The sequence below is a fragment of the Pongo abelii genome, chromosome 13 (genome assembly GCF_028885655.2).
Source record: "Pongo abelii isolate AG06213 chromosome 13, NHGRI_mPonAbe1-v2.0_pri, whole genome shotgun sequence".
Classification (NCBI taxonomy): Eukaryota; Metazoa; Chordata; class Mammalia; order Primates; family Hominidae; genus Pongo; species Pongo abelii.
This window is the reverse complement of record NC_071998.2, coordinates 16,978,361-17,004,388: the sequence shown is the minus strand read 5'-3', so window position 1 is coordinate 17,004,388 and position 26,028 is coordinate 16,978,361. Positions and strand designations below refer to the sequence as shown.

General features: G+C 42.1%; 1 long non-coding RNA gene and 1 pseudogene across 1 annotated transcript; both read right to left on the bottom strand.

Annotated features, from left to right (window-relative positions):
• Positions 1–1,411: 1,411 nt before the first annotated feature.
• LOC112131537 (transcription elongation factor A protein 1-like) lies at positions 1,412–2,769 on the bottom strand (annotated as a pseudogene).
• A 4,507-nt stretch (positions 2,770–7,276) lies between these two features.
• Positions 7,277–25,107, bottom strand: LOC129047777 (uncharacterized). The gene is made up of 5 exons (XR_008509522.2): positions 24,856–25,107; positions 22,585–22,685; positions 18,839–18,968; positions 11,094–11,212; positions 7,277–9,176 (listed from the first exon to the last, which is right to left on the bottom strand). It is a non-coding gene; the product is annotated as an uncharacterized LOC129047777 (long non-coding RNA).
• Positions 25,108–26,028: the final 921 nt, after the last annotated feature.

The window sequence follows — 26,028 nt, the reverse complement described above, 5'->3', positions numbered from 1 at the left end:
TTGCTATAGCCCACAGATTCAGTTTGTTCAACAACCTCCCTCATTGACAGAAAAAGTCAGCAAATAAGACTTACGACAAAAATATTTTCTATCAACCTCCACATGAAAAGACCACAGCTTTAATGATTTTACAATCCTTAAGCTTAATCATTGGTCAGTACAGATTTCCAGATCAAGATCAAGTCATGAGCTGTTCACAATAGCTACACTATACTAAGATGCTAAACGTTTTCTTTCCAGTATGTCTTCCTATGAAGGAAATAAAATAGCGGGACGTTTTCCTCTTTGCCTGTGAGGGGATTTATGAAAAGCCTTCTAATCTACAAGTGTTCTTCTGCAAAACTAAAATACATTATGAAGTCAAACAGGTAAATTAACAACAAAACCAAACTGATCTCAACAAAGTCTTGTTTCCAAAGTAAAATCTATTAAGAACAAGTAATATACAAGCACAAGAAATTACAAGAAATGAGGATCATAGTTAGTTACAGATGCAAAGTAGTATCTACCATCCCAAGCTTTTGGACATAATGATGAAAATCAAATAAATAAGTTAGTTCAAATATTATGTTCAATTTTGATAAGCTGGTCACGTGTTATTTGAATACACACCATATGTGGTAAACCTAAAAGTATATTACCTTTTCTCCTCCTTTAATATTTGTAGATACATGCCAATATGGGAAAAAAAAGTATTTCCATTTATGTACTAATAACAGAGAATAACAGAATTTCTACTGTGTATATTTCACACTGCTAAAAAAAAGTTGGCCGGGCACAGTGGCTCATGCCTGTAATCCCAGGACTTTGGGAGGCTTAGGTGGGTGGATCACAAGGTCAGGAGTTAGAGACCAGCCTGGCCAACATAGTGAAACACTGTCTCTTCTTAAAATTCAAAAATTAGCAGGACATGGTGGTGCACACCTGTAGACCTAGTTACTCAGGAGGCTGAGGCAGAAGAATCCCTAGAACCCAGGAGGCAGAGGTTATGGTGAGCCGGGATTATGCCACTGCACTCCAGCCTGGGCAACAGAGTGAGACTCCATCTCAATAAAAACATAAATAAATAAATAAAAGGCCAGGCGTGGTGGTGCACGCCTGTAATCCCAGCACTTTGGGAGGCCAAGGCAGGCGGATCACAAGATCAAGAGATCGAGACCATCCTGGCCAACATGGTAAAACCCTGTCTCTACTAAAAATACAAAAATTCGCTGGGTGTGGTGGTGTGCACCTGTAGTCCCAGCTACTCGGGAGGCTGAGGAAGGAGAATAGCTTGAACCTGGAAGGTGGAGGTCGCAGTGAGCTGCGCCACTGCACTCCAGCCTGGTGACAGAGTGAGACTCTGTCTCAAAAAAAAAAAAAAAAAAGGTGAGGTATATTTTCCTTTAAGAAAGAAAACAAATAAATTGCAAGAAGTTTAATTTATAAAACTTTAATATCGACTTATTTATAAAAATGAAAAAGAGTTTTAAAACAGATCCCATACAATTATGCTGCGGTCTCCCTACTGATCGGGAACTACAGAAGACACTGCAGGAAGGGATGCTGGGTCAAAAACAAAGCCTAACCCGCAGGATGTATGTTGCTCTCAAAATCTGATTTGCAGGAGAACTAGTTGCTTGTCCTAGGTTTAAGCTAATTACAAAATCCGTTTTCTTAGTGGTCCAGATATTTTGCCAATTTTTCCATCTCAACAGAACTTCTGTTGATTTCCACATTCATTACAGTCAACAAACGTTGTCATTGGTTCACCAGCACTGCAGGCTTGTACCTGTGTGAAAGTGCAATTCTGCTTTTTACATTTGCCACATGTGAGCGAATCAGGCTGGGTTCCACCTGTCTTGGCCATCTGATGCTCTCTGACGGCTTCTTTCGTCAAGTTTTTGTGCGTCTCTGAGCTCATCGCTAGCCATTTCTTCTGCCGTCATTCTAGCAAGTCAGTCAGGAGGAATATTCCCACACGGTGCATTTTTCCTTAAATTTGGATTCTTTGCATCTGTAAGATTTGATATCTTACGTTGGACTCTATTTTTGTACTTCGTGCCTGTGTTCCCTCTTTCTGGATCTATAGCTTCCTCAATTCGAGATCCTAATTCTTCCTCATCAGCTCCCATTTCGATGCAGTCATCTCCTGTTTGAAGAGCTGCAGGAAGCATCTCCCTGTACTTCATCTGCGCAGAATCAGAAGCGCTTCGTGCCGAGGAACACATGAAACAAATATCTCAAGCATTTGTCTTATCCTGTCTGCCGCTTACATTGCCGCTGGAGCTACTTCCTTTTGCTGTTCTGCGATGTCATTGCAGGTTCTATTCGCTTTTCGTTGGGGTCTTTCTCAGCTGACGGCTCATCTGGTAACTTTTTCCAGGATTTGACAAAAGACTTTGCTAAAGATGTAACTTCTTCATCTGTACTCTGCTTGAGACTAACATTAAGTAACATTCCAGTTCCTGTGGACCGCAGTAATTCCAGAATATTCTGAAGCGCGGTTAACAAACCCAGTGCTCCGGCCGTGTTCTTCTGCACCATCTCGTCCATCTTCTTGGCACCGCGGGCCACCTCATCCTCCGTGGCTCCGGCAGGTCTCCTCCGTGCCTCGCCCGCTGGCCAGGGGAAGTGGGCGAAGCTGGAGCAGAGGAGAGGGCGGGAAGCAGCCCCGGACGGCAAGACCCGCCACCGCAGGCCGGGCCTAGGCCTCCTCCTAGACCAATCCCGCCACGGCTCTTCCTCCTCAGGCAGCGCCAACCCAGCTCCGCACCTTCCCAGCTTCATTCAAGTATGACTGACAAATAAAAATTATGTCTACTTAGGATATGCAACATGATTTTTTGTTTTAGTTGTGTTTTATACAAATAAGAAAACTACAGTTCAGAGAAATATTGCATTTTGAATGCCTAACTTTTCTCTCAATGCTCTTTCAACATTGCTTTTCTTTATTTTTGATTGACAAATCATAAACATTTATGCGGTACAATGTGATGTGTGTGTGTGTATATATATATATATATATCTCCCCAAATATGGGATGATTAAATCAAGCTAATTAACCTATCCATCACCTCACTTCTTTTGTTTACCACAGAACTGTCAAGTCCAAATCCCCCCCCCCTTTTTTTTTTTGAGACAGGATCTCGCTCTGCTGCCCAGGCCGGAGTGCGGACACACAATCTCGGCTTACTGCAGCCCTGACCTCCCAGGCTCAAGTGATCCTCCCACCTCAGCCTCCCGAGTAACTAGGATGACAGGCTCGTACCATAACACGCAGCTAATTTTATGTTTTATTATTTTTGCGTGTGTGTGGAGATAGGGATCCCCTATGTTGCCCAGGCTGGTCTCAAACTCTTGGGCTTTAGTGATCCACCCACCTTGGCCTCCCAAAGTGCTAGGATTACAGGTGTGAGCCACCATGCCTGGCGTCTTCTTTTTTAATGCAGGCTTTTCTTGCTATAAGTTTCCCTCTTAGAACTGCTTTTGCTGCAGCCCATAATATGTTTTGTTTCCATTTTTCTTTGTCTGAAAATGTTTCATTTTCCCTTTGAATTCTTCCTTTACCCATTGATTGCTTAGAAGCATGTTGTTTAATTTCCATGTATCTGTGAACTTTCCCATTTTTCTCCTGTTATTGATTTCCAGTTTCATACCATTGTGGTCCAAAAAGAAACTTGATGTGATCTATATCTTCTCAAATTTATTAAGATTTGCTTTGTGGCCCAACATTTGCTCTGTCCTGGAGAATGTTCCATGTGTGCTTGAGAAGATGTGCATTCTGTTGTTATTGGATGGAATGTTCTATTTATGTCTGTTAAGTCCATTTGGTCTAAAGTTTGGTTCAAGTCTAATGTTTTCTTACTGTTTTCCTGTCTGAATGATCTATCCATTGTTGAAAGTGGAGTATTAAAAGTCTCTTGCTAGTATTGTATTGCTGTCTATTCCTCCCTTTAGATCTGTGAATATTTGCCTTATATATTTAAGTGTACCCAATGTTGGGTGCATATTATTTACAACTGTTCTATCCTCTTTATGAATTGACTCCTCTATCGTTATATAATAACCATCTTTGTCCTGTTAATTTTTGACTGAAAGCCTAGTTTGTCTAGTATAACTACTCCTGTGCTCTTTGCTTTCCATTTGCATGGAATATCTTTTCTCATCCCTTCACTTTCAGTCTTTGTGTAGCTTTAAAGGTGAAGTGAGTCCCCTGTAGCAACATATAGTTGGGTCTTGTTTTTTCTTTTCTTTTCTTTTTTTTTTTTTGAGACTCAGTCTCACTCTGTCTCCCAGACTAGAGTGCAGTGGTGCAATCTCGACTCACTGCAACTCTGCCTCCCAGGTTCAAGCAATTCTCCTGCCTCAGCCTCCCTAGTAGCTGCAACCACAGGCATTTGCCACCACACCCAGCTAATTTTTGTATTTTTAGTAGAGACGGGGTTTTGCCATGTTGGCCGGGCTGGTCTCGAACTCCCAGCCTCAAGAAGTCCACCCACATCTGCCTCCCAAAGTGCTGGGATTACAGGTGTGAGCCACCAGGCCTGGCCTTGTCTTTGTATTTTTTAAATCCATAAAGCCACCCTGTGTCTTTTGATCAGCAAATTTAGTTCATTTACATTTAAAGTAATTATTGATAGAGAAGGATTGATTATTGTCATTTTGTTCATTGTTTTCTGGTTGCTTTGCAGCTCTTTTACTATTTTTTTCCTCTCTTGCTGTCTTTATTTGTGATTTGAGGATTTTCAGTTGTGGTATGCTTTGATTCCTTTCTCTTCATCTTAGTGTATCTGCTAAGTTTTTGCTTCATGATTGCTATGAGGCATATTAAAACATCTTATAGTTATACTAGCCCATTTTAAGCTAGTAACAACTTAACTTTGATCCTGTATAAAAGCTCTGCACACACACATACACATTCTGTTTTTGATATCACACTTTACAAAATCTTTTATGTTGTGTATCACTTAATGAGTTATTGTAAAGTTATTCTTAATACTTTTGACTATATATGTACCTTTACCAGTGAATTTTATACTTTCATACGTTTTCATATGATTAATTAGCAGCCTTTCATTTTCAGATTGAAGAACTCCATTTAGTATTTCTTGTAAGGCAAGTCTAGTGTTAATGGACTTCCTCCCTCTGTTTGTGTGAAGAAGTCTTTATCCCTCCCTTATTTATGAAGGACAGTTTTGCCAAATAATGTATTATTATTTTGGTTTTTTAATAGGATCATACTATAAACATTGTTCTGAAGTTTGTTTTTTTGTACTTACAGTTATCCTGCACACCTTTTCATTACACACAGATACAACTATACACACAGATACAACTCATTCTGCTTAACCATCACATGTAACCATAATTTAAAATCTCATTATTGATAAACTTATAGATTCTTTTCAGGTTTTTATATTATAAATTATGCTATAGAAAAATCTTTGAATATGTGAATATAATATCCATGCTTGTGTGACTACTTTTGTAGACTGTAAGTGGATTCATTGAGGCAAACAGTATGCACTTTTTTACAAAGCATAAATATTCCCAATTTTTTGGTCAACAAAATTACATCAACTTACCAGTAAATGAGGGGACCCACTTCTCCACACTCACACCAACCCTAAATATTATTTAATCTGTTTAATTTTATAAAACTTAGAGGTTAAAAACAAGAAGTCTCAGCTTTGCAAGATGAAAAGAGTGTGAGGATGGGTGGTGGTAACAGTAACAGAGCAATATAAATGCCTAATGCCACTGAACTGCACTCTTCGGTGTATTTTGTTGCAATTTTTAAAAAATAAAAAACATGATCCTTATACATAAATGTACCACCTCACTTTCTCAGTAAAATTATTTTAGCAAAGTTCTAGTGATAACAAAAATCAAAACCTTAAAAACATGCATATTCTTCAAATCAGTAATTCCATTTCTAGATATGTATTCTAGAAAACCTGGCAAGGGAATAATATTATAAGGGGAATAATATCATAAGGGGAATAATATCACAAATACATTTGGCATGAAGTTTTTCAAACAATGACAAGTGGAAAACCACCTCAATGTTTCAGAATAGGGGACTGATTACATATCACTGCGTATCACCACACAATTAGCTATTTACAATTATGATCTAGATGAAGAATTGAAACATGAAATTTTGTTCCAGTATTTTGTTTTGTTGAAAAAAGCAGATCAGAAAACAGTGTATGTGTGTGTGTGTGTGTGTATGTAATGCTTTTCAAGTGATTAATCTAGACAATTATCTGACAAGCATCCAGAGATCATGTTAAAACTTTACGCAGATGAAGCTTGCGGAACCTGTCTGAACATTTTATTCGCACAAAAAACTACATCCACCATCTCTGAGTGCTCATTCTGGGCCAGGCCTTTTATGTATACAGCTCATTTAGTCCTCATAGCATCCCTTCATGGTAGACACTTTCATTATTTCTGTTGTGTAAATAATGACTCAGGAAAATTGAGTGCCAGGCCCAGGCTCACAGCCAGGCCTGGACTGGGCTTGGCTTACCTGGTGGGAGATGCAAGGGCTCAGGGTGATCTCCAGAGCAGGAGATGCTACACAGATGTGGAAACCTACCGTCATTTCTCCAGAGGAAGGAATGCACGGTACAGCCCATGCTGTCTGACAGTGGGAGGGAGAGGGAAAAAAAGGAATGAGTTCCAACCCCCTTTCGTTTCTTTCTATGGCTCCCAGGAGCTTGTTTTTCAGCAAGATTGTAGGATGTTTGTTTTCAAGGCTACCATGTAGCTGGGAGGATGTGATGAGCATAGAACAAATAAGAACATTACAAATCTCACTATTCTAACCAAAATTCAGCCTATGCTCTTGAATAAATGCTCCAAGATTACAGCAAACCTTTGGATATTTTCCAGAGTTCTGAAACAGTTGCTTCTATTTTTCTGAGTTGCTTTTATGAAGACAGGAATTTTAGAAGGTTCCTAGCTTGCCATTTTTACTGACATCACTTCCAAACACACTTTTTTTTTTGAGATAGAGTCTCGCTCTGTTGCCCAGGCTGGAGTGCAATGGTGCGGTCTCGGCTCACTGCAACCTCTGCCTCCCAAGTTCAAGCAATTCTCCTGCTTCAGTCTCCCTAGTAGCTGGGATTATAGGTCCATGCCACCATGCCCAGCTAACTTTTGTATTTTTAGTAGAGATGGGGTTTTGCCATGTTGGCCAGGCAGGTCTCAAACTCCTGAACTCAGGTGATCCTCCCACATCAGCCTCCCAAGGTGCTGGGATCACAGGTGTGAGCCACTGCGCCCGACCCCAAATACACTTTTAAATACATTTCTGAACTCACAGAAATGTAAAGGAAGAACAAAATGATTACACACACACACACGCACGCACGCACACAATCTAGAGGTGAAACTAAAGTCATCAGTCAACACAGAAGCCAGAGATGCCCTGGAAGTGTGCCAAAACCAAAAACCTAGAGCTTTGTTAGGCTAGAGCTTTGTGGCTGCCTGAGGTAGTAAATAGGAATTGGGGCAATCAACAGGAAAATAAAAATGCTTTCTTTTTTAAAAAGCTGAGAATGAGATGGCAATAGGGGACATCAGGGAATGAGATGTCAATAAGGGACACTGAAGTGCTTTGACACATTCCTGGGAATCTAGAATTTTTCTGGTTAACTAATAGGATTTTAACCTGACAAAGTAGGAAACTGAATCTGAGACCTCCACATAAATCCAGGCACCAAAATGGGCTATATATTTAGTGGAAAAGATAAAGCTGGAAGGATATGACAAGTGAACCAATAAGCAAATCAGTCTCTGCAGGCGGTGGGTTGTAAAACATTAATAATTTTAATAGTCTTCCCTAATGTTTTCTAACCAGCTTTACTTTTATGCTGGAATTTGAATTTACACCATACTCATAGTCCAAGAAAACTCAAACCAATAAATCTAACTAGAATGGTTCCTGATTGGTCCTGCTTCCACAGCCAAGCAGAAACCAAGCAAATCATCTCAATTTCGGTCTCTCAGTAAACCCAAAGTTAAAGTTTAGACAAATATGGGCGATTTATAAAATTTAACAAAGAGTTGAAGGGTCAAACTACCATAAGCAGGAGTCAACAGAAACCATAAAGAGAAGTACAAGACATAGAAAAATACAAATATTAAAATTATAACAAACTTTATACTCAGGAAGTAGGTTTAAAAGCATGTTTAAAGTGAAAAGATAGAGATCAACACGATGACTATGGGGAGCATTAAAGGGGCCATTGGTCCACGCTGGAACTTCAAAGTAGGTTTTCTGAAAAAAGATGATGCTTGAGCTTAGGCTTAAAGGACAGTAAATAATTAACCAGGAGGAAAAGTGGTGAGGGAGTTTCAGAGAAAAAGACCATAATGAACAAATACATGGAAGCACTGAATAGCAGAGGGACTTCAGGGGAAATTATAAACATTTACCTATTACTACAGTAACAAAGGTAGAGCAGAGAGGAACAGGAGATGCCTGTCCATTACATTAAGAAGTATAGACATTATTTAACAGGAAATAGAGAGTCAAAAAAGGATTTTAAGAAGGGAAGTCTCAGGATAATTTTGTTTTAGGTAGTCTGTGTTTCAGTGCTGAGGGCAGAGGGGCAACACTGAAGTGTCAGGGATCAGTTAGGAGGCTACTACACAGCTTAGGTGAGAGATGTTGATGGTCTGAAAACCAGGGTGATAGTAAGAATTGAGAAGAGAGACAGGTTTGAGAAACGGCAGAACACTAGCACAACTTGTGATTGACTAGCTATGTGGAAGACAGCCAAAGCAATCCTACGCAAAAAGAATGAAGCTGATGGCATCACACTACCCGACTTAAACCATCTACAAGGCTACAGTGACCAAAGCATCATGGCCCTGGTACAAAAACAGACACACAGGCCAATGGAACAGAAGCTTTACTTCCGAGGAGTAAATGAGAAAACACCGGTCTGTGAATGCACACCTTGATGAACATGGGGTACCCTACAAATGGAAGCATCACGAACGACAACAACTACCTTTTTATGCAAATGAAGAAGTGGAGCCCCAGAAGTGACAGAGGCTTGTTCAAGATCACACAGCAAGTTGACCATGGTGATAGGACTGAAAACCCCAAAAAAGGCCAATAGAGACTTACCTGCCCGTGGGGACACTGTGAAACTTGAATAACAGTGACAGCAAGCCTGCAGGAATAGAAACAGAGTTTGGGGCCTTGGGGTTCCCTCTCAGCACAGCCCCAGGAGCAGCCCCTGTGAAAATGGCTCAGATCCCACCCACCCACACCTACCTGTCCCCCTTGGGAGGGCTGATTCCCGGGCCTCCATGGACATCTCTCCCCAGTCAGTCACCCTGCTTGTGCCAAAGTAGGCGCACACTAAATTCATTCATTCACCTGCCCTCACGGAGGACATAGTCTTGGAATCCGTGATGGCAGAGCAGGAGGCCTTTAGAGAGCTCATCCTCCCTCCCCTCATCATTCAGGTGGGAGCTGGAAGTCCAGGGTTGGCAAGGGATTTATCCAAGTCACACATGGGCATGGGCAGACTTAGGTCTCCTGACTCCATGGCTGAGGATCTTCCCGCCTCTATGTGACCTGTTTGTAGACTCTGCTCAGAAGTCATGAGCCTTGATGCTTTACCCCACCACACCCCCCACAGGCATTCCTGGTTCTGTTCCAGCTTGGGTCATGCTCCCATGGTGCCCAAGGTGCTGAGCGATTCCCACCACCCTGTTCTCTCCTGGGCAAACGTCTGTCAGAGGCTGATGAGATGATATTATGCCACATCTAACCCTGGATACCCTCCGTTTAAATTTCTATGAAGCAGATCACTTACAAACTTTATGATTGCAGCCATTGGTGTATCAGTTGCTTGGGAGGCCCCTGCCCATCATCTCTGACTAAGTGGGAGAATCCCAGCCTCACAGAAAATGCTGCATGGGGGAAAGAGCCCAGCAAAGGAGTTGGGAACAAGGAAATGAGTCTCTGCAGCTTGAGAGTAGAATTGTTGGAGGGGTTTTCAGTCAACAACTGTTCTCTGGTGCCAGCTCTGTGCTAAGTCTGGTGCCTGGCACTGAGGGCACAGAGCTCAACATGAAGATCAAGAAGCTTTCATCTGGTGGGAGTGATTGTCCTCGAAGCAGGAGTGTATACTTATCTCTAGACATGACCCACACAGGGAATGGGGACATACAGACAAAGAGGCCAGAACACCTGGTCCACGCAAGTCTGTCTTGTTCTCTAGTGTATTTCCTGGCTTGTAGTAGGGAGGCAATGGTTGTTGAATGAGTAAGTGGATGGATGAAGGAATGTGGGAGTCTTGTATGGCTGGAGGTATATGCTAGACATTGTTGGGGGATGGAGGGAAAAGGAGAGGCCAGACTGTGATGGCCCTGAATGCACAGCTAAGGCATGGGAACTTTCTCCAAGGCTCCCGAGAGAAGCCACGGCAGCATGGATGCAACGCCTTGAAAAGGGCTCCTGAGTCTTCCAGTGGGGCCCCCAGCAGTTTACAGAAATGAGATTTCCTCAGGAATGGAAAACAAAATGCCATATTCTTACTTCTAAGTAGGAGCTGAGCTTTGGGTGCACAAAGGCACACAGAGTGGTATCATGGACGCTGGAGACTCAGAAGGGGGAAGGGTGGGAGCAGGGAGAAGGATAAAAAGCCACAGATCAGGTACAGTGTCCACTACTAGGCTGACGGGTGTGCTAAAATCTCAGACTTCACCATGATACAATTCATCCTTGTAATCAAAAACCACTTGTACCCCAAAAGCTATTGAAGTATAAATAAATAAAATAAAATTATGATTTATTTGAAAAAAAAAGAAAGGAGTTATCCAAAATCCCTGACTTCTAGTAACATTCTAATCACAAGCAGCCTTGTGTGAAGCAGATAGAATGCCAGCCTGGCCTTCTGAAGCCTCCAATGCAGTCCCCACAATGGGACCTTGGACAAGTCACTCCTGCCCTCCCTGGGCCTCAGTTCTGGGCAAAGGTATCCTCCAAGGGGAGCTCCCAGATCACCTCCAGCCCTGCGCCCAGAGTTCAGTCACACACAAGGAGTTGGGGGAGTGGGGGCAGGCAGAGACCGTCTTACCAGATCAGAGTAGCAGAAGCCCAGGATGGAGCTGACCAGCTGGAACTCCGACGAGAGGCAGGCAAAGAAGGGGAAGTGGGACAGGCCGACTTCAATGCCTCCAATCAGAAGCTCAAAGGCTGGGGAGACAGGGCCAGAGACGCTGTGAGCTTCTCTTACCACTGGGTTCGGGGGAGTCCCAGGGAAGCTGTGGTACCTCATGCTGACTTCCAGTCAGGGACCTCAGGACCCAGTGAAAAGAATGGAACAGCCCCAGCTTAGGACCAGCAGGAATGCAGGAATGGCTTTCATTCGTTCATACAACAGGCCCTTCCTGGTCCCTGTTTGGCGCCAGGCACTCGGCTTACTATTGACATGAAGGAGACTTGGTCCCTGTACTTGGTAAGCTCACAGTGTGATGGATGGAGACAGACTACATAAACAAACAGACAAATGAACGAGCAAAAATAGTGACTGCAAGTGCACCAGACTTAGAGAGAGGGGCTATGGTATGTGCAAAGCTGCTTGTCAACTACAGCGCACTTTACATATAAGGGAACAGTCATGTTAATCCTGCCACTAACTAGCTCTGAGATGGACTAACAGCATCCAGTATAATATAATCATGCATCATGATTAGATACTTTTCAAAGTGTCTACTCTGAGCTGAGTCCTGGGCCAGGCACTCAGAACAGGAGGAATGGACAAGGTTCTCGCTTTGAGATGCTGACAGTCCAACAGGGGAGACAGGTGGGAAAGTCAGTGGCATGAAATGACCTGTAAGACAGGGACATTCAGCCTGCTGCGAGGACACAAAAGATGAAGCCACTGACCTCACTTGGGGTATCAGGGAAGGCTTCCTGGAGGCAATGCAACATAAGCAGGAGACTACAATGGAGAGAAGTAGGGAAGGAAGGACATCAAAGGATGGGAGATAATTGGCTGGTCGGTACATGTGTGAGTGTGAGTGCTGGAGGGCTGGTGGGAAAGATCAATACAAAAACAATAATTGTGGTGAGGATAGCAGTTGCAGCAGCAAAACATTCTAATCTCCCTGAATTCCCCCCACAGAAACAGAGCAGCTAGAAAGACAAAACTAAAGACTCACAGACAACAACTGCAACAAATCTAGGTGACAAGACCCATTTGATGTCAATGTCTGAGTAAGAGGAAGCAGAAGAAAGGCTCTTGGGTCTGAAGGCCCAAGAGCTGAAGAACTCAAAAATTTGCAGCAGATATTAATGAGAAAATGCAGCTGAAGGCCACAATTCATAGGTGAGTGTAAGCAGACCTTAGTAGGATCTGAAGATGCTGGAGTTGTCTAAGCCCCAGGAAATTCCTATACTAATAACCTAAGGCTCCTCCTAGGACAAAGCCCTTTACTGAGCATAAATTGCTAGCAGTAGAATCCAAAATGAGGAGTAGCTAGGAAATAATGTGTCTGGACAAGGGTGGAAAAGAGAGGCAGACTCAGAAAATATGAGGAGATAGATGGATGGATAGATAGATACATAGGTATATAGTAGATAGATGATAGTAGATGGATGGATGATAGATGTTAGGTAGATGATAAATAATAATGATAATGAGATAGATAGATAGATAGATAGATAGATAGATAGATAGATAGAAGAAACAGAGATATAGTCACATTGTGAAAACAAAAAAGGGAACTCTAAAGCCACAAAGCAAGAAATAATGTCTGACCCAGCCTTCCTTCTTGAATTTATAAGAAAACTTATTTCACTAAAAATGAGGCACAGATGGGTGCCTGTAGTCCCAGCTATTGGGGGACTGAAGCAGGAAAGTCGCTTGAACCTGGGAGGCAGAGGTTGCAGTGAGCTGCGATCATGCCACTGCGCCCCAGCCTGGGCAACAGAGTGAGACTCCATCTCAAAAAAAAAAAAAATTCAAAGTTATTATTTAAAAAAAGGATAAGGAGCAGAAAAATATCACTACAGATCACAAAACCGCTCCAGAAAGAGGCCTGTAAGACAGATGGAAGCTGTAATCTAATATTTCAATATAAGCTAAAAAAAAATAAGAAAATGATAGCATCTATGAACAAATAATCTATAAATCAGAATTTGAAAAACTATAAAAGGAAGTGATTAAAGAAAAGAAAGATTTGACGACAGGTTAGATAACTCAAGAAAAAAATTATAAATACAAGAAAAAAATCATTTCAGAAATGAAGACCAAAGTAAAACAAACAGAAAATTGATATCCTGAATATATCAAGAGCACCTGAAAATAAAGTACACACTATATTTACACTTCCACCTGAAACAAAAACCAGACAAAATATATAAAACAACTGCTTTCAAGACACTGGACTTCAGGCAGCAGAGGAAAATGATCACTGAAGGACAGGAAATAAACAAGGTGAGCCCCACAATTTCCCTACCTTAATGCAGAATGTAGTACAGGCAGGGGAAACCCAGGCAGAGCCCTGCAGTTTCCCTGAGTTGAGGAGAAAGAACTGAGACTCTGGGAAGACAAAGACAGCTAGAATTTGCAGGAGGTAGTACTGGAGAGGAGGGAGCTGCACAAAGAGAGAGTTCTGGGAGACACAGATCTGTAGAGGGTTCCCCTGAGTCTTCAGCTGAGTGCTGACCAGCACGGTTGTGTAGGAAAAAACCACTTGAAAAGATTAGAGGTAAACATGTCTGCAAGTCACACAGTGCCAGGATAGTGCCTGTTCTCACCAGTCAGACTGAAAAACTTCATGACATCAAAAGCACAAGCAAAATTTGGACTTCCTCAAAATTTAAAACTTTTATGTATTAAAGGACATTATCAAGAAAGTGAAAAGAAAACCTACAGAATAAAAAAGCATTTGCAAATCATATATCACATAAGGATTTAACATATAGAATATATAAAGAACTACAACTCAACATCAAAAAGATAAACAACTCAGTAAAAAGATGGCCAGGACTTGAATAGACAAGTCCCCAGACAAGATATACAAAGGACCAATAAGCACATAAAAAGATGCTCAGCATCACTAGTCACTAGGGAAACGAAATCAAGACAACAATGAGATGCTACTGCACACCTATTAGGATGGTTATAATCAACACACACATACACACACAGAGAGAGAAAGAGAGAGAACAGTAAGAGTTGGCTAGGATGTGGTGAGATTGGAACACTTGCACATTGCTAGTAAAAATATAAAATGGTACAGCCTCTGTGAAAAGCAGTGTGCCAATTCCTCAAAAAGGTAAGCATAGATTTGACTTAGCAAGTGACCCAGCAATTCCACTGTCAGGTATATAACCAAAAGAATTTAAAATGGGGACACAGATACCTGTGTACCAATGTTCACTACAACATTATTAACAATAGCCAAAAGATTAAAACAACTCAAGTGCTCATCAACAGATAAATGGATTACCAGCCATAATATAATGCAGTATCAGCCATAAAAAGGAATGAGGTTCTGATCCATGCTACAACATGAATGATTCTTGAAAATATTATGCTAAGTGAAAGAAAGCCAGACACAAAAGTACAAATATTGTTTGAATCTGTTTAAAAGAAATGTCTTGAAGAGGCAAATTCACAGAGATGGAAAGTATATTAGAGCTTATCAGGGTGAATCTCATCTTGAATTGTAGCTCCCATAGTCCCCATGTGTGGTGGAGGGACCCAGTGGAAGGTAATTGAATCATGGGAGGGTGATTTTCCCCCATACTATTCTCATGATAGTGCGTAAGTTCTCACGAGATCTGATGGTTTTATAAAGGGCTTCCCCCGTTGCTCGGCTCTCATTCTCTCTCCTGCCACCATGTGAAGAAGGACATGTTTGCTGTTTGCTTCCCCTTCTGCCATGATTGTAAGTTTCCTGAGGCTTCCCCGGCCCCGCGGAACTGTGAGTCAATTAAACCTCTTTCCTTTACAAATTACCCAGTCTCAGGTATTTCTTTACAGCAGCATGAGACTGGACTACGACACCAGGGTCTGAGGAGAGGAGGAAAGAGGAGGAGTTATTGCTTAATAATGTTTGGAGTGATGAAAAGTTTTGAAAATAGATATTTGTAATGGTTGCACAAAATTGTGAATGTAATTAATGCCACTGGGTTGTATATTTTAAAATGATTGAAATGAAAAATTTATGTTGCATATATTTTACTACAATACAATTTTTTTTAAAGGAACAGAGCATCAATTAACTATGCAACAACTCCAATGCCCTAAAATTGTAGTCCTCAAGGAGGGAAAAGAGAGAAAAAATATTTAAAGAAATAATGGCCAAAATTTCTTCTTTCTTTCTCTCTCTCTCTTTTTTCTTTCTCCTTCCTTCCTTCTTTTTTTTCACTGAGACAGAGTCTCACTCTGTCACCCACGCTGGAGTGCAGTGGTGCACTCTGGGCTCACTGCAACCTCTGCCTCCTGGGTTCAAGTGATTCTCCTGCCTCAGCCTCCCAAGAAGCTGGAACTACAGGTGCATGCCACCACAGCTGGCTAAATTTTTGTATTTTTAGTAGAGACGGCATTTCACCATGTGGGCCAGGCTGGTCTTGAACTCCTTACATCAAGTGATCCACCCACCTCAGCCTCCCAAAGTGCTGGATTACAGATGTGAGCCACTGAGACACTGAGACTGGTCTTCCTTCCTTTTTTTTTTTTTTTTTTTTTTAGACAGGGTCTTGCTCTGTAGCCCAGGCTAGCCCAGGCTAGAATGCAGTGGCACAATCATGGCTCACTGCAGCTTTGACAACCCAGGCTCAGGTGCTTCTCCTGCCTCAGCTTTCCAAGTAGCGGGGAATACAGGCATGTGCCACCATGCCCAACTAATTTTATTTTTATTTTTGTAGAGATGGGGTCTCACTAAGTTGCCCAGGCTGGTCCCAAAATCCTGAGCTCAAGAATCCTCCTGCCTCAGCCTCCAAAAGTGCTAGGATTATAGCTGTGAGCCACATTACCATGCCCAAAATTTTTCTAAATTTGAGGAAAAATCAAAATGCAGAAATCAACAAACTCCAAGCATGAGAAATATCAAGAAAATTAGACACATAGTATTATAATTGTTCAAAATCAGTGTTTTTTAAAAAACAAGCTTTCTCACTAATATGAGGAACAAGAGAAGGATGCTTGGTCTGATCACTTGTACTGAGCATTTTACTGGAAATTTCACCCTCTGCAATTGGGAAAAACAATAACAATAAAAATAAAATAAAAGACCTCCATGTTGGAAAAGAAGAAATAAAACCACTGCCTTTATTCACAGATAATATGATGTAGTATGTACAAAATACTATACAATCTACAGAAAAAGCTACTGGAACTACTGAGTGAGTTTAGCAAGGTTGTAGGATATAAGATCAACATACAAAAATCAATTGTATTTCTATATATTAGCAATGAACATTAAAAAATATAAAACAGATATAAATCTGACAGAAGATGTGAAAGATCTATTCACTGAAAACTACAAAACATTGCTGAGAGAAAGTAATGAACTCTAAATAAAAGGAGATATATATTGTGTTTATGGGTCAGAAGACTCACTATTGTTAAAATAACAATTTTCCCAAAATGGATCTAAAAATGTACAAATGATGTAATCCCAATTTCAGCATTATTTATATAAATTGACAAATTCATTCTAAAATTCATGTAGAAATGCAAAGAATCTAGAATTGCAAAAATAACTTTGAAATAAAAATGTATCTGAAGGACTAATACCACCTGATTTCAAGACTTATTATAAATCTATAATAATGAAGACAGTATGGTATTGGTGCAAAGATAGACAAACAGACCAACAGGAGAAAATAGAGAGTCTAAGAATACACCCATATATATGTGACCAATTGCTTTTCAACAAAGGTGCAAAGGCATATCAGTGGACAAAGGACAGGCTTTTGTAGCAAATAGTGCTGGAATACTTTTTATATGGCAATCCAAAGGCAAAAAGAACTTTAATCCACACCTCCTACTATATACTATATGCAAAAAAAATTAGCTCAAAATGTATTGTAGACCTCAAAGCAAAATTTGAGGGTATAAAACTCTGGAAAAAAAAATAGGAGAATATCTACATGACCTTATCTTAGGAAAATATTTCTTATATGACACCATAAGCCTGATCCATAAAAGAAAATAAATGAGTCAATTGGATTTCATCAAAAGTAATGTCAACTCTTCAAAAGAGTTTGTTAGGAGGATGAAAATCTGAGCCACAGATTGGGAGAAAATATTTGCAATTCATATATGTGTATGATAATGGTCTCATACCCAGAATATATTTTTAAAACTCTCAAAACTCACTAAAAAGAAAGCTAAAAAACCAATTTTTGAAAATAGGCAAATGATTTGAACAGAAGCTTCATCAAAGGAGGTATAGGAATAGCAAATAAGCACATAAAAATATGCTCAACAGCATTAGTCGCTATAAAAATGCAAATTAAAACCACAATAAGAAACCACTATACACTTCTTAGAAAATTTAAAATTTAAAAAATTAAATTAAAAAAATGAATTTAATTTTAAAAATTAAATTTTTTACATTTATAAACTAAAATTTAAAATTGACTGTACCAGTGTTGGAGAAACTGGAACTCTCATACCGATGGGGATAATCTAAAGTGGTACAATCACTTTGGAAAGCAGTTTGACAGTTTCTTTAAAAGTATGATCTACTATATGATCTATGTAATCCAGCCTTTAAAAATATGATCTACTATATGGTCTGTGTAATCCAACCATTCTACTCATAGGTATTTACTCAAGGAAAATTGAAGCATGGGTACATGAAAAGACTTGTGCACAAAAGTTCACAGCAGTTTTATTTGCAATGGCCAAAAGTGGAAATAAATCAGACGTTACTCAAGAAGTGAATGGATAAACAAATTGTAGTCAATTTATATAGTGGAATACTACTCAACAAGAAAAAAGGATAAACTACTAACACATGTTACATGTGTATGAATCTCAAAATAGCTATGCTGACTGAAAGAAGCCAGACCAAAAAAAAAAGTACATTCTGTTTGATTCCATTTATACAAAATTCTGGAAAATGCAAACTAAGTAGATTAGTGGGCACGTGACAGAAGAGGGGAGGAAAGGGGAGATTACAAAGGGGAACAAGGAAATCTCTGGGATTCCTTATCCTGATTGTGGCGATGGTTTCATTGACGTAAACATTCGCCAAAACTTCTCAAACTGTGTACTTCTAAGAGGTGTGTAATGATACATTACTTTGGTTTTAATTTGCATTTTCTTAAAGACTAATGACCTGTTAGTGGGCATTTGATCATATAGGCTTGGAGCCCATGAGAGGGAACTGTCCTGGACAGAGAGGTTTGAGAATGATTGTGTCATGGAAAAGTGAACTTGTAGCTTAGAGTTACACTCCTTCAGATGGAGCATGAGGCATGGGGAAAGACGACGCCTCAGACTAATGGCCAAAAACATAAGCATTGTTCTTTGAGGAGGAATAGGGCTCATCAATATCAAGAAGGCAGCCATGGCTATGACACAGGAGAGCTTTTGGCAGGTAGGTGAGGAAGAACCTACTTCCTAAGACTTGATACATCATATCTAAAGGACCTCTAAATGTAACTGGGGAAAGCCCCACAAAGAAGCTTTGAAGATTTGTGGGCTAGGTGTTGACCTTGTGCAAGCAACAGGCTGGCAAGAACATGACCATTCACAGAGTTTCTCCCTGATCCCAGAGAGCGTGGGCCATATGGTCTCTGAGAGCAAGAATTTTCATGATGCAGTTTCCAGCAGGTATGAGGCATCCCCAGTACCTTGGGCCCACTGCAGGATCTGCAGGGGCTGGTAGCCTTCTGAGAACAAAACATGACCTTATTAGCTGTGGCCCCAAAGGTGATTCCATAGGACCATCGGTTACTGAAAGTGCCCACGAAGTCCAGAGGCCTGCAAACAACAGAAACAGTTTGTGAGGCCAGAAGGTGGCTCTGAGACATTCCCACAGATCATCGCCAAAGTAGTGATCCCACCCTGAGGAGGGATTATTGAATAGTCAGCTGCTCATTGCAATTGCCATTTTGTGGGGCTCTCTGTGCCAGGCCTAGGGGTAAGCATGAATTCAGTGTACTGAAGTAAGGAGGACAAAACTCTTGCTCTGGAAGAGCTCCAGGATGAGCAGGAGATACAAGCAAGGACACCAGAAGCCTTGACAGCAAAATGGGATGAGTTTCATCTACAAGAGACACAGACAGAATGACTCAAGGACCAAAACAAGGTGTATGTGTAAGACAGATATGGGGAAGCCTGCCCTCATTCAGCCACATTCTATGAGAATTCTTCCTTCCAATATACCTGATGAGGGTCTAGGTATTATTTGCTATATCTGTGCTTGAAGAAGTAAACAATAGGCACCCTAAAATATGCCACTCTGGCATATCGACTATTTTGAGTTAAAGACATTCAAAAAACAGCAGGTACAAGAAGATCACTCTGACCTTCATGCTATTTCTTAAAAACAGGAGATGAAATTTCTATGTAAAAAATGCTCTCCCTATACAGAAAGAAAGTAACATTCTTATCATCAGGGACACGAAGTTGAGGCCAAGAGAATTTGGTACAGACTTTATTTAAATAACTCTTGTCTTCTAGTCTCCCTGCACAACTTAGTTATTTTTCACAACTTAACTATTCTTTGTCCAATTCAATGTGTACGTATTCAACTCTAACTGTATATTTGGGTCTTCACTTCAGTATAAGGGCTCCTGTGTCACCTAAAACTTATATCAAATAAATGTGTATACTTTTCTCCTATTGTCTTATGTCAGTTTAATTACCAGGCCCAGCTGAAAAACTTAAGAGGGTAGAGATATAATTTTGTGTCCCCTACATATTCATGCCTTCCTAGCCACAGTTGACTGGACTATGGGCCTGTCTTTGGATGGGCTGATCAGATGTCTGATCTTATATTTTGCATCTGTGACCCTAAGGACATGAACAAGTTAGCTGTTAAAGTACTTGTCTGGAAAGTCATAAAAAGTTGGGATCAGAGTCAGTGCCAGAGGAGAGCCGAGGTTATAGGGAAGCAGAGATTCTAAGTCAGAGAGGAAAACGGTAGAATGGTGCTGAGGAGGCACCAGTAACACAGACGGGCAGAAAGAGAGAGAAAAAATCAATCTCCCACAGATTCCCATCTCAAGAGATCCAGTTCCCATGAGGCCTGTTCTGTTGGTTTATGTGAGACCTCTAACTTTGTAAAAAAAAAAAAAAAAAAAATCCTTTCTCACCAGGTGCGGTGGCTCACATCTGTAATCCCAGCACTTTGGGAGGCCAAGATAGGCGAGTTGCTTGAACCCAGGAGCTTGAGACCAGACTGGGCAACATGAAACAACAAGAAACCCTGTTTCTACAAAACATACAAAAATTACCTGGGTGTTGTGGTGCCCACCTGTAGTCCCAGGTACTCGGAAGGCTAAGCTTGGAGGATGGCCTGAGCCCAAGAGGTTGAGGCTGCAGTGAGCCGAAATTATATCCTTATACTCCAGCCTGGGTGACAGAGCTGGACCCCATCTCAGAAAAAAAAAAAAAAATCCTTTCTCTTCCTTTAATGTAAACAAGCTTGAGTGAGTATCTGTTTCTTCTAACCAAGACAGCTTTGTATAGGTCAGAGGAAGCAGTTGCATTTGGGAGAAGAAAAAAGTCTCTTTGAATGAATGAAAAGGGCCATTTAAAGTGGGCCTTAATGAAAACTCAGGAGGGAAGGGAGAGCCAGGCACTGCAGGCAGGGAGTCCCATTGGCCCACTCACCTTCACATTTAAGGCTCAGCAGAAGGAGCACATCTTCCAGGAAGCCTCCCTGTTCACCCACTGCCAGTGAGGCTACCCCATCCGTGTCCTCTCAGCATTAAGTTCATGTCCCTGTTGAGCATACCTCTGTCACCCAGGCTAGAGTAGAATGGTGTAATTTTGGCTCACTGCAGCCTCAACCTCCTGAGCTCAAGCGATCCTCCCACCTTAGCCTCCCAAGTACCTGGGACTACAGGTGGGCGCCACCACACCAGACCCTTTTGAGACAGGGTCTATCTCTGTCATATTATTTCCTCTCTGACTTAGAATCTCTGCTTCCCTATAACCGTAGCTCTCCACTTGTTTAGTAAACTATAAACCCCTTAGGGGTGGGGACCTAGCACTGAACCTTGGAAAGAGTAGGCGCTTAGTGCAGGTTTGTGGACATGCATTTTGTCGAATTGAATTGAATTCTAATCAAGATCCCATCTGTAGTACTTAAGAGCTATGTGAGACTCAGTTTCCTCACCTTTAAAACAGAGACAGAATCCCCTACTCTGCCCCTATCACATCATTTTGGACAGCAAATGATGAACTGCTTTATCACCTGCAGAGTGCCACACACTTGAGGGGTTATTGCTCGGAGAAGATAGTGGGCCAAAATTATCAGACAAGCAGGGGTTTAGGTGGGAAAGTAGCCAGGGAGCACGTCAATTGTGTCATTATCCATGTAATTCAAAGTAGTTGAATGTAACTGCTATGGACCTCCTACTTTATAAAGTCCTGTGCCAGCCCCTACATGCTAAATGTCTAGGGCAGAACTGAAGGTCTTTATCTACCAGCTTCAGTCTCTTTCTATGCCTCAACCAATGGGTCTCAGACCTGGCAGCTTGGAAAGTGTGGACTGCTGCAATGGGTGGTATCCAGAATGAATCTCTCACCTGCAGCTCAGGTCACCCCTTGCCTCAGTTCTGACATCTGTGCTTTCTCTCTCTTCTCCGGAGCCCTTGGCTGAGACCTCAGCATGTCCACAACTTGAGCCTGCTCAGGTTATAACGCTGGGGGGATTCAAAAGAATATAAGGCTGATCTGGGCTAAAGGTCTTGTCACTTGTTAGCTGTGTGGCTGTGGGTAGGTCACTTAACCTCTCTAAGCTTGAGTTTCCTCATTCATTGCATGAGGATAACAACTTCTACCATGCTAGATTGGCAAGAGGATTTGTCAGAATAATGTAGGCAAAGCAAATCGTTCAGTTCTTGGGTCACAGATGGTGTGCAATAAATGTTAACTGCATGATGATGAAGGTGATTATAAGAAGTGATGAAACAGAGATACGAACAATCAGAACTCAAGGAAGAATGTGATATGAGCTGCGGAGACTCAAAATGGCAGAGCTAGAAAAGCTCTGAAAGCTCTCCTGGTGCATGACCCATGGTGCCATCCTAACAAGAAGCTTTGCTGTTTCCATTCACAGGGAGCTCTCTCCCTCCTGCCTCCTGAGGTAGCCATAGTCTCAAGTGTGGGAAGGTCTTTTCCATAGTAGGCTGTGTCTCTGTGAGATGATTTAAGCATATTTGAGCAGCCCTGGGTGCTGATAGCTGCAATGGCTTGGAAACCAATTCTGAACTCTCAGAGCTTTGGTTGGGTTGGGGCACGGAGGGGCAGGGCTGTGCACAGTGGGGTAGAGGTGGAGGAGAGGTCCTGGTAGCTATCTGATCTCATAATTGACATTGGCTTCAACCACAGGGTACCCCAAGCTTTAGGGGTTGACTCAACTCACATAATAATGCCAAAGCGGTTCCCCAGCAGGTAAGAGGTATCATCTCTCTGTCTACAATGCTCTCATCTATGGGGGAAGGACATGATCAAAATGATGAAGAGCTGTAAGAAGAGAAGATGAGAGTTAGCGGGCATGTTCATTCTCAGCATGGCCTCTGAGCCCTCCCTGAAAACAAACGTGTGGGTTAGCAGAGTGCACAGAACATTAGTGACACCTCAAACTCCAGAGCCAGGGGGCTGACTGCATGCACCCTTGAGCTACCAGAATGTTCTGTACTGAGCCTTCCGTTTTGTTTCCCTGAACAGATGTAGGTTCAAATCTGGTCTCTCTCACATCCTGGTTGAGAGGGAGATTTAACTTTCCTGTACCTCAGTTTCCTCTTCTGTCAAAAGGCAGTAATAACTGCCAGGTTGCAAAGGCTTCTTTGCTGCTTTTCTGTGGATTCAGTCATGTTCTCACAAACTTGATGCTCTTTCTCTCTCCTGCCTTTCTCAGAAACTTCTTGAGGATTGTCTACACTTGTGTCTCCATTCCCTCACCTCTCACTGGCTCCTCAACCCCCGAACCTGGCTTCTACCCTCATCACTCTGCTGAAACAGCTATGGCCAAAGTCACTGATGACCGTTTTGTGGCTTGGTCCCGTGTATACTTGAAGTCCAAATCTAGCTTGATCTCCCAGTAGTATTCTACAGTGTTGACCATTCCCTCCTCTTTGAGTACTCTCTTCCCTAGGCCTTCATCAACCATGTTTTCTTGATTTTCCCCCATTATTTCTCAGCACCCTCTGCTGGATCACTCTTTACCCCAGCCCTTGCTGCAGAGTTCCTTATAGCTCAGTCCAAGGGCTACTCATCTTACCTGGTCTTCTCTTGGTGATCTCATTTATGTCGCCCAGGCCGGACTCAAAGTCCTGGCCTCAGGTGATCCTCCCACCCTGGCCTCCCAAAGCACTGGGATTACAGGTGTGAGCCATTGTGCCTAGCCTCATGTCCATGTTTTAATAACCATAAATACGCAGAAGACTTAAATTTGAATCTCCAGCCCCCACCTTGTCCATGAGCTCCAAAACTATTTAGCCAACTACACAGTTGATATTTCTTTTTAATGTATTGAAAGCTTCTCAGAGCTTTTATCAACAGCTTCAGTATGCGTCTTTTTATTTGAGACAGGGTCTCACTTTGTCACCCACGCTGGAGTGCAGTGGCACAATCACGGCTGACTGCAGCCTCAAACTCCCAGGCTCAGCTGATCCTCCCACCTCAGCCTCCTGGGTAGCTGGGACCACAGGCACGTGCCACCACCTCCAGCTAATTTTTGTAGAGATGAGGTTTTGCCATGTTGCCCATCCTGTTCTCAAACTCCTAGACTCAAGTGATCTGCCTGCCTCGGCCTCCCAAAATGCTGGGATTACAGGCAGGAGCCACTGTGCCTGGCCAAGTATGTCTTATATCTGCCCCAAACCTGGATCTCTTCTAATGTTCCTTAATGAGTAAATGGCAGCTACCATCATCCTTTCATTGTGCAAGTTAGAAACCTAAGTCATCCTCAACCTCCCCCTCTCCATAACCTTCCTATCCAGCCCATTACAAGTCCTGTTGTTTTCACCTCCTGAACTTCTGGAGTTGACATCATCATCTAGGATGTGATAAAATCACGTCTCACCTGGATCCCTGCAAGTCTCCCAGTTGTTTTTCCTGCCTCATCCCTTGCCCGCCTCCAACTCGATCTCCACATTGCAACCAGAGAGATCATTTAAAAACATACATCTGATCACACCACATTCATGCTGGAAACACTTCCATTATTTCCTACTGTACTTAGAATGAAGGCAAAACTGAACAGAGCCCCAAAGGGCTCTGCCTGGCCTGCACCTCCCACCTCCCCAGACCTCTCTGCCTCAATTCCTCACTCCAGCCATGGCTGAACTTCTCAGCTCTTCCCACTCTGCCTTCTCCCTCCCTCCCCAGAGCCTCTGCATGTGCTCTCCCCTTCTGTCTGCGATATCCTTAACTACATCCTCCAACTGACCTCAGAGCCATCATTACTTCATTGGAAAAGCCGGTTTCACTCTCCTAAAAGTCCATATGCCTGATTCTTGGGCCCGCAAAGCCTTCTTCCGCCATATTTTTGGTATATAATGTAAGACATTTTAGAAGGAAACTCAGCTGATCTCTTTCCTCTGACCTATTCAGGTCTCTTTGGGAATCTGTGTTTGGCAGCAGCCCAGCTGCCCTTTCCTGCCCTCCTCACCCTTCCCCTGCCTTTACTTACTGATGGGATGAGGGAATAATGAAGGAAGAGCTCTATGTCCACTGAGCTGGTACAAGTGCCATTTAACTGCCTGGTCCTGCAAAATGGCCAAAAACATCACATTCATATCATCAGTCATTGCTGTTGTCATTCACCCTTTAGTCTTGAACATCACTGTCAAGAAGTTTGGCCTAAGACCATCCGCTAAGACCATCTGATCTTTTCAAACTTCACTTTCTCAGAGCCAAGGCTACTCACCTGTAGTGTGTCTTCCCTAAGTGGAATAATCTTTCATATTTTTTTCTCCAGCTTGATTATTTATCCAACTTCTCTGCTAACTGAAACTAAGTCCTTCATTTAGGGGCAGAATCCAGTTCTGTGGGGGCTCAAAGCTTATATAATTTGGGCATGCTTTTAAAGTGATACTACAACATGTCTTCCTTTTTCATATTTTAAGGGAGACATATGACCATGTAAACACCTAATCAGGGTTCTTCCCACTCTCCCAGAGCCTTGGAAGAGTCCTGTGTGAGTGAGGGGCCCTGAGACTAAACATCCTTCACAAGAAATTAGCATTGGTCAAGGTTAAGAAACATCAGCTCACACCTGAGCCACTGCTGGACTGTTGGGGCAGGAGAGAGATTACTGGACTACAGGCTGCAGACTCTGTCCTCTCCAGCCCCCACTATCTGCGGGACAGGACTGTCATTGTCTCATGTCTAAAACACATGGCAGTAGTGTTATGGTTTCTCTTCAAAGAGATGCCTCCTTTCTGGGACTCCCACCACACTTTGTTCTTTCTGCTCTGATCTCCACAAGGCCACCACAACACACTCTATCATATATGTCCACATTTTTGTTCATGCTTTTCCCAACTCCTACACCATCCACCAGCCAGCCAGCCATCTGCTGACCTTTTTTCCCTAGACAGCACCTACTGTTCCCTCAGATGTCTCAGAGAAGAGGACTCCTCTGGGGATTCCACAAGCTTGGCATATTCCCCAGTAAGTCATTAAAATGCCAGTGCTCTACAGTTATGTCTAACCATGGATCTGATGTATCTGATAAGTGGTGGGGAGGGGGTGGATGAGACCCAAACTGTCAGATATGTGATAGAACTGTAAAAGTCAGACTTCTGCTTTCAGGGAGGTAAACAGAGTATATATACCAGTCTCCTCATCCCATACAAAACCC